Below are 7,914 nucleotides of genomic sequence, written 5' to 3' on the forward strand. Positions count from 1 at the left end.
GAAGGGCGAGGCACTGTCAGTCTAGAGACCAACGCAGGACTGATCATCCAGGCTGAAGTGGGCTTTGTCAGGACCCATAGTGTGATGGTAGGGAAGCATAGCAATGACTGAGGTATAGATACAGTTGCTTCTCACAAATGGTAGTAACGTTCTGTCAATAGCAGCTGGATCGCCTTTCACCCTGATTGGATAGTTTTGTACAAGAAAGAGCGAGTTTCCTGCAAGACTTTCAATACTGAACCAGGGAGAAGGTGTTGGCGCTAGTACACTAGTATCCATCCCGAATACCCTGCAACAGATGTTGGAATAGGTCCAAAGAGTGCGACCATGCGAGACAACACCTGCTTCCTTAGTAACATCAGCAGTGCCCTGTATACAGACAAGAAGAGGTGATCCATCAGAATAAGTTGCCCGGTGCCACTGAGTATATGGGTCCTGCTCATCTTCATGCTCATGATCATCAGCATCGTCATCTCCCCTTGGTTATAAAAATTTTCAAGTATAGGTGGTGCAATGTTCACAGGATCTTGAAAACACAAGAAGGTTAATTAATTACACTACACCACGCACCGGTGTGTGTTGGGAAAAGTCAATTTCGCTAACAGACTGTTGGTTGGGAAAACTTCTAACTAACTGTTGGTCGGCAATACTTATCTATCGTGTCCAACTGTCGGTCGGCAATACTTGAGTATTTCACGTTGGACTATCGGTCGGGAAAACTTGTGTCTTCATCAGACTGTTGGTCGGGGATTAATGCCGACCGACTTGTTGGTTGCCAATTGGGCCGGCCCGTCTTTGCGTGCGCGGGCCGAAAACTTAGCGCCAAGCCTCCCTCCTATTTTTTTCGTTCAGCCTTCCTTCATCCAAATTCCCCAAATATAAATCCTCTCACGCACTCCCTCCGCCGCCGACCGCTAGCTATCTGGCAGCCTGCACGCTGTTGACCGCCCGCCATCTCCAGCACGTCATCATCGCGGTAGCAAGGTTGCTGCCCTGTCTCCTTCGTCCTCCTGCACCCCCACTACTTAGCCCCCAAACACTTCTAACCCTATCTTGTGCGCTGGTGTTCGGGGAGAGGCCAAGGCGCGGTGGTGGACAACACCGTCCCTCTCAGATCCGGGGCAGAGAGAGAGGTGGTTCACCTGCGAGAGAGAGCACTCGCACCCTCACTCGTCACCCAGGAGCCGCCACCACCGCCGCCACGCCATGGGCTTCCTCAGATCTGTGCCACCCTGTTCGTTTGAAGAAGGATCTGGCCGTTGATTGCTGGTGCTTCCCCTCGCCCGACGGTGGGTGTTCTTCTCACTCTCCTCGCCCTCTCCACCCCTCCCCAGTCGGGGCTTCTTTTAGTTGATTTGTTTGCTTTTCCCTTTTCCGTTCAGATCTGCCATGACTTGGGATAGTACTTCTGTCCAGCAAGCAGCGCTTTGGCTGGGAGCTCAAGCTCAAGCAGAACGTCAAAAACATGGGCTCTATCTGCTAATGGGGTAGCCGGCAATGCAGTCTAAGGGCTGGCTACTGCTCATCTGATTTCTGGATATGAGAGGATGAGAACTTGAGAAGAACAAGCTTGATGCTATGATTGCAAAAAAATCTGTACTACAGGTATTCCTTTCAGTACTGTTGCAGCAATCCTTAATTAGCTACTATTTTATGAACTGAATGTGATTGATTTGTGAACTTTAGAGCTTGTAAGTTGTAATTTGTGATTTCATAGGATGCTTGAAGGTCAATAGAAGGGTATTATTCCTATGAAAATTCATTACTTTCTATATATATATATAAATTTATCCACATATATGTGCTTTGATACGAGGGACAAACCTGAGAACTAGCTTCAGATTCCACAAAAAAGTCCAAATAATCATACTAATGTTTCAGATTTTTAGTTAAGCATTGTAGAATTCTGGCAAACAGAGGAGTATATTAAATCTTCATCCTCTGAACTAGGTGAGAGTTAAGACACACCATACACAGGCTCTGTAAGATGGCGGAAATATTCCTCTTCGTCAACGACTTCTACGAGGACGATATTGACCTAGAGGCTGGAGCTTTGCTACTCCTTCCGGCCAACAACAAGGCATCGTTTACTTTTTCTCTCCCCACATCCAATACTTCCCTGTTCCTGTCCCTACCGCTTATTTCTTGCTATAGGGCAACACACTACAAGTGTTTGATAAACTGTTAGTCTCAATGCTCCAATTCTGGCAGAAGGATTTTCGGTAGGAAGACATAGCACCAATCAAGGATTTTCGGTAGGAAGACATAGCATCACTCATGGTTATATATATTTACTATTGTATTTCTGTATTTTTGCAAAATTAGTTCTGTGAAGCTTCTAGATTATTTTAGTTCTTCAGTGGTTTTACCCTTAGGCTTAGCTTGTATTAACTTACAACTTTTTTCTCCATAATTTTGCAACAATAGTTCTATAGTACTTAATACAGTTTTTCTAGAATCATGATAAAATACATATATATCTAGCCGTTTGTATTTCGACGGTCATGTTTCTAAAGATTTTAAAGTTTTATTTTCACTATAAATTTGCTTTAGTTGTTCTGTAACTTCCAGCATAGTTCAGTTAAGGGGTTCTAGTCTTAGGCTTGTATAAACTTACAACATCTTTCATTTGCAATGACAATGGTTTCACAACTGTAGACAGTTCATCTTTATAAGGCCATTGTATCCATGAAGAAATTTGTTACTTATTTCTGAATACATCTCGTACTGTTTATCGCATTTTAAGATATGGCATGAAGCTAGCTAAGGGCTTTTATTATTTCTAGCAGCATGTGATTCACTGAACAAAAAAAGGACTGCACTCACATATGAAATGCTTGCAAGTTATAGAAAAATGAAGCAAAGGACCAACGGTGTAGGTAAGGGCTTTAATTTGTTAGTACTCCATTTGCTATGCATCAAGATTCAATCAAGTAGGATTCCCCGTGTATTTGCAGTTTTTACATAGTGTTTTGCATGTGAATTGTGGTCACTACTATCAATTCATGGAAATTTAAATGTATAGTGATGGATGAAACGAATGGAACCTATATCCTGGGTTCCCAGTACTATACTGTTGCTTCAAAAACACTTGTATGTACAGATAGTTTCTCTTGGATATCATAAGTAAACGTTCTTGAGATAAATTTCGCTCAGTTTTTTAGTGGGGAAGGAAAGCTTCATGATATTCCATTTAAAGCGCTGATATCTATTTGAAAATTAATTTAAGTGCATACCTCCTCGATCCTAACAGTATTTGTGTACTGTATAGGAGAAATCTTCTCAGTTTCTGAATCCTGAGCAGTAGCAAGTCAGGTGCTTAATGGTGATCCTACCACGCATATGTCATAAGCAGGTTAGTTCTAAAAAGGTCATTGTTAATTCGCCCGCGTCTGTCCCGCAATTGCCACAACTTAGTGCAGTGAGATCAGACGATGGTCGTCAATTTAATCTAATTTGTGGCACTGAAGTACAGATGCTTTTATGAATATAATAGTCAGGTGCAGTGTAAGTTCAGATGCTTTTTGTTTGGTATTTTGCAAGTCCTCATGTGCTTAGTACTGCATTTAGAAATGATTAAGAATAGATTCTTATCCTTGAGATTCGTTTCTAACATTGGGAAAGTATGTCTAACCTCCTGATGTACGTGTGTTTTTGAGAATGCTTTTCCCAGGGCATGCTGCACTCGTCATTGAAACTCCTAGCTGTGTATTAGATAGTAATCATTTTGCCTAATGCATTGCCATCTAGGGCAGCAAAGTGCGGTCTTTTCCACCCCAGAGAAGAAAAAGAAAGAAAACTAGTGTAGTTTTTTCTTCAAAAATGACTTTCGTGTGTCCGTTGGTGGATGTGTTTCTCCCAATAATTGGGTCTGGACATGTTAAATTGTTGCCCTATGGCCAGATGATGCATATGCTCCTTTTCCATTTAATATACTTCCTAGTCTGCGGCTTGAGGAGATTGATGCATGCTATATGGTGGGTCGGTGTGGCATTGATGCTTTATTATGTCTAACACATCACAAATTCTAATTAGAACATGCCCTGTTTTTATAATACTAAAATCCCAGTTTGTTTTTGCCATTGATGCTTTATACAATTATTATTTTTGCCATTATCTCCATGAATGCAAGAATTCACCAGTGACCCTTTTATCCTTTGTAGGAATGACATGCAAGAGAACCAGGAAGGAACCATGAAGATGGCAGTTTGCATCAGCTAGACATTTTGTGTAATGGAGCAAATACAATGTGTCTTTTAGTTATCGTTTTGTAAACCTATATGGTGTCTTGTCAACTGGGTATTTTGTGTAAAGGAGCAAACAATGAATCGTCAGACATGCATCTATCATTTTGTAAACCAATCAGGTGTCTTGGTGATTGAAACATAAATGTTTCCTCCTTTCAATTAGTTACTTTTACCTATAAGAACATTCTTCTTTGGTTGTGGTTTAATATTTTCAGAGTTCATGCAAGTTTCCATTGCAATGAGATATGCAACTTGATTGATATTCTTTGGCAAGGCACAAGCCAAATAATGGCTGGGTATTAAATATATCTTGCTCGGCTAAACAAAATGCTATCGAACTGTTGGTTGGCAAAAGATAACAACGTCCTACTGTTGGTCGGGAAAGTTTTATGGCAGGGCCGAGAGAAAGTCGGTCGGGAAAGGTTTATGGCAGGCCAACAGAAAGTCTGTCGGCAAAGAAAGTACCATCAAACAGTCGGTCGGGAAAGTTCATCGTCAGACAGTTGGTCGGGAAAGGCTCATGGCAGGGCCAACAGAAAGTCGGTCAGCAATGCTTTCGATAGCTGTCAAACAGTCGGTCGGGAAAGATATGTCGGTCGGGAAAAGGCTTTCCCGTCTGGACTTTCCCCAATAGACTTGGTCGGTCGGCAATAGTCTTTCCCGATCGATTGTCTGTTGGTGGATGTTGTTTCCCCTACCGACTTGTGTGTTGGGGATGTAGTGTTGTGGTGTAGTGTTAGTAAAGGGAAACTAGCTAACCCGTATGCATGTGGATGAAAGAATTATAATTACGATGGAAGACAAACGTACCGAAAGCATGATGATTCTTTGCAAAAACAGTGCCACAAGTGGTGGCAGCAAACACAAGACCCTCGTATTCAATTGCATCACAGTACTCATCTATGTACAAAAATTGATTTTTCAGCAATATCCATCGAGGCGTGGAAGTACGGAAGGCAACAAGCTTGTCGAAGATAGCAACAAATTCACAGTTCATGTAATCCCAAGAGCGGTTGGGAACTTGACAAATTGCTATCTTCCGTAGACGACAGTTACCTTGATCATATTTGAACTCACGTAGATCATCTGTGTGCTCAACCTCTGGGCAGTCTGAGATTTTTGGAAGTGGAACCTGGTGATGAGTGTACACATTCACAAGTTCCCACTCGCAGTTGTACCCAATATTTATTTGCGCCTGCCCAAGCCTTGCCCTCAAGCGATGGCATCTTAACATCACACGTATCATTATCAAGTGGCGTCAACTTGCACAAGGCGAGGCTTCCGTCGTCCCCGCGCTAGTGAGCAGAGTCAGGGTGAAGAAGATAGGGGAGATCAAATCGCTCCTGGACCCTTTGGTTCCTTGTAATGATGTTATTAGTTGAGTCGAGAATGGTCTTGAACGAACCTGCCATGCTGACTGAGGTGGTGGAATGTTCACATGACGTTGGAAAGACAAGAAGGTTAATTAGTAAAGGAAACTAACTAACCCGCATGCATGTGGATGGAACAATTATAATTACGGTGGAAGACAAACATACCTAAAGCATAAGGATTCCATGCAAAAACAGTGCCATGAGTGGTGGCAGCAAACACAAGATCCTCGTATTGAGTTGCATCACAGTACTCATCTGTGTATAGAAACTGATTTTTGAACAATATTCATTGAGTCGAACCTTGAAGGACGGCAACAAGCTTGTAGAAGATAGCGACAATACAAGCATTCCTATGACCCCAAGAGCGGTTTGGAACTCGAAAAATTGCTATCTTCTATAGGATACAGTCACTATGATTGTAGTTGAACGTACGTAGAATACCGGTGTGCTCAATCTCTGGGCAGTCTGAGATATTTGGAAGTGGAACCCGGTGATGAGTGTACACATTCACAAGTTCCCACTCGCAGTTGTACCCAATATAAACAACCCAATCTCCATTTGCGCCTGCCCAAGCCTTACCCTCAAGCGATGGCATCTTAACATCACACGTATCATTATCAAGAGGCACCAACTTGCACAAGGCGTGGCCTCCGTCGTCCGCACGCTAGTGAGCTGGGTCATGGTGAAGAAGATAGGGGAGATTAAACCACTCCTGGACCCTTGGGTTCCTTGTAATGATGCTATTAGTTGAGTCAAGAATGGTCTTGAACGAACCTGCCATGCTAGCCGAGGTGATGGCATGGCACCGATCAATGAGTTCCTCCACCACGTCATCTTTCAGATCGGGGCAAGAATAACAGGGTCATTTCCGGTCTGTTCCCTCCATGGAGAAGATGATCGAACAATGGTAGAAGGATGGGTGAAGGCAAATGGAGGAGGGAGGAAGAGCGTGTGACAGCAGTTCCAAATCGAGAGGGAAAGGCGAAGAGTTGGTGGACGGTTGCCACGGTGCACGAAGAGGCGCCCCGGGCTACATAGATGTCCGTTCGGAAATTGTACAAAATGACGCGCCGTCGTGTCACTGACATGTTGGAATGGGACCAGCTCCCCACTAGCCTCTTCATTGACATGTGACGGTTGCCACAGACGTCACACACTGACGACAAGGCCGTCCTATCAGATCTAGCGCCCCGCGCAGGATGCCTTTTGTCCCCCACATGAGCGAAGCCACAGAGGTTTGTTTGGGGTTTGGAGTTGGAGTTGGCCTTACAAGTGGGACCGCAGTTGAGGAAACTGACTATCGGCAAACCCCCACCTCGCCCGCCGCGTGATGGCTGAGTTAGAGAAACAACGAGGTTGAAGAGATAGATGTAGCACGGACTCCAAGAAATATGGTATCCGATGGAAGTCGTGCTAGTGGCGTGTGCCGTACTCCTAGACACGAATGCTTGTTCTGGCCCATGGCACCCTAGTAGTACTTTATATCAAGGATTCGAGGTGCTGGTTACGTACAGCGAACACATTAACATATGGCCCACCTCACACTGTGGCCAAATTTCCTGGAGTCTATGCTAGGTTAAAAAGTGTTCTTTGTGAGGGTGGGTGGCTGGTCTCAAGTTTAAAACTTGTTGTATTACGTATACGTAAACGTAGAGATACTGCAGGAGTTTTGAAAGTCTGAACCCAAACATCAGAATGAAATTTCTACTAGACTTGTCCGAGGACCTAGGATGATGGGATTCGCAGCTCCAGTAAAAAAACCGCCCGACTCGCGAAGCATGTGAAGCTAGTACAGATAGTAGTAGTACTATTGCTAGTTTCAATAAGTAGTACTATTGTTGATTGGACTCATCTTATAATCTGTTGCAATGCATGTACAATTATGTATTTGGAAAATAGTTTTTTGCCTCGTCACAGCACCCACTCAGAGAAGCGACTTGAAAGCCATTCATAAATTTAGTAAGTCTATCATAGGCATATCATTTATTACATACAACAGGTCATGAACCCACAACGACAACGACGATACATTCTAGTAAATACTAAAGTTCTCATAACACAACAAATAACAAGCAATGAAATGAAATTCAGCTCAACCAATCCACGATGTTGGAAACGCTTGCTTTGAACCAGAAGTGATTCTCGGGGAAGGGGCAGCCACTTTCAGTCTCGAGACCAACGCAGGACTGATCATCCAGGCTGAAGCGGGCTATGTCAGGACCCATAGTGCGATGGTCGGGAAGCATAGCAATGACCGAGGTATAGATACAGTTGCTTCTCATAAATGGTAGTAA

General features: G+C 43.5%; 1 long non-coding RNA gene across 4 annotated transcripts; it reads left to right on the forward strand.

Moving 5' to 3' along the window:
* The first annotated feature begins 874 nt into the window (after positions 1 to 874).
* On the forward strand, positions 875 to 4,453 carry LOC123147616 (uncharacterized). 4 transcript variants are annotated; one of them, XR_006473346.1, is made up of 6 exons: positions 875 to 1,289; positions 1,383 to 1,605; positions 1,951 to 2,255; positions 2,787 to 2,879; positions 3,272 to 3,355; positions 4,164 to 4,453. It is a non-coding gene; the product is annotated as an uncharacterized lncRNA (long non-coding RNA). The 4 variants fall into 4 exon arrangements; XR_006473345.1 differs by having other exon boundaries at positions 2,790 to 2,879; XR_006473344.1 differs by having other exon boundaries at positions 1,951 to 2,879.
* Positions 4,454 to 7,914: the final 3,461 nt, after the last annotated feature.

This window comes from Triticum aestivum, chromosome 7A, assembly GCF_018294505.1.
Source record: "Triticum aestivum cultivar Chinese Spring chromosome 7A, IWGSC CS RefSeq v2.1, whole genome shotgun sequence".
NCBI lineage: Eukaryota > Viridiplantae > Streptophyta > Magnoliopsida > Poales > Poaceae > Triticum > Triticum aestivum.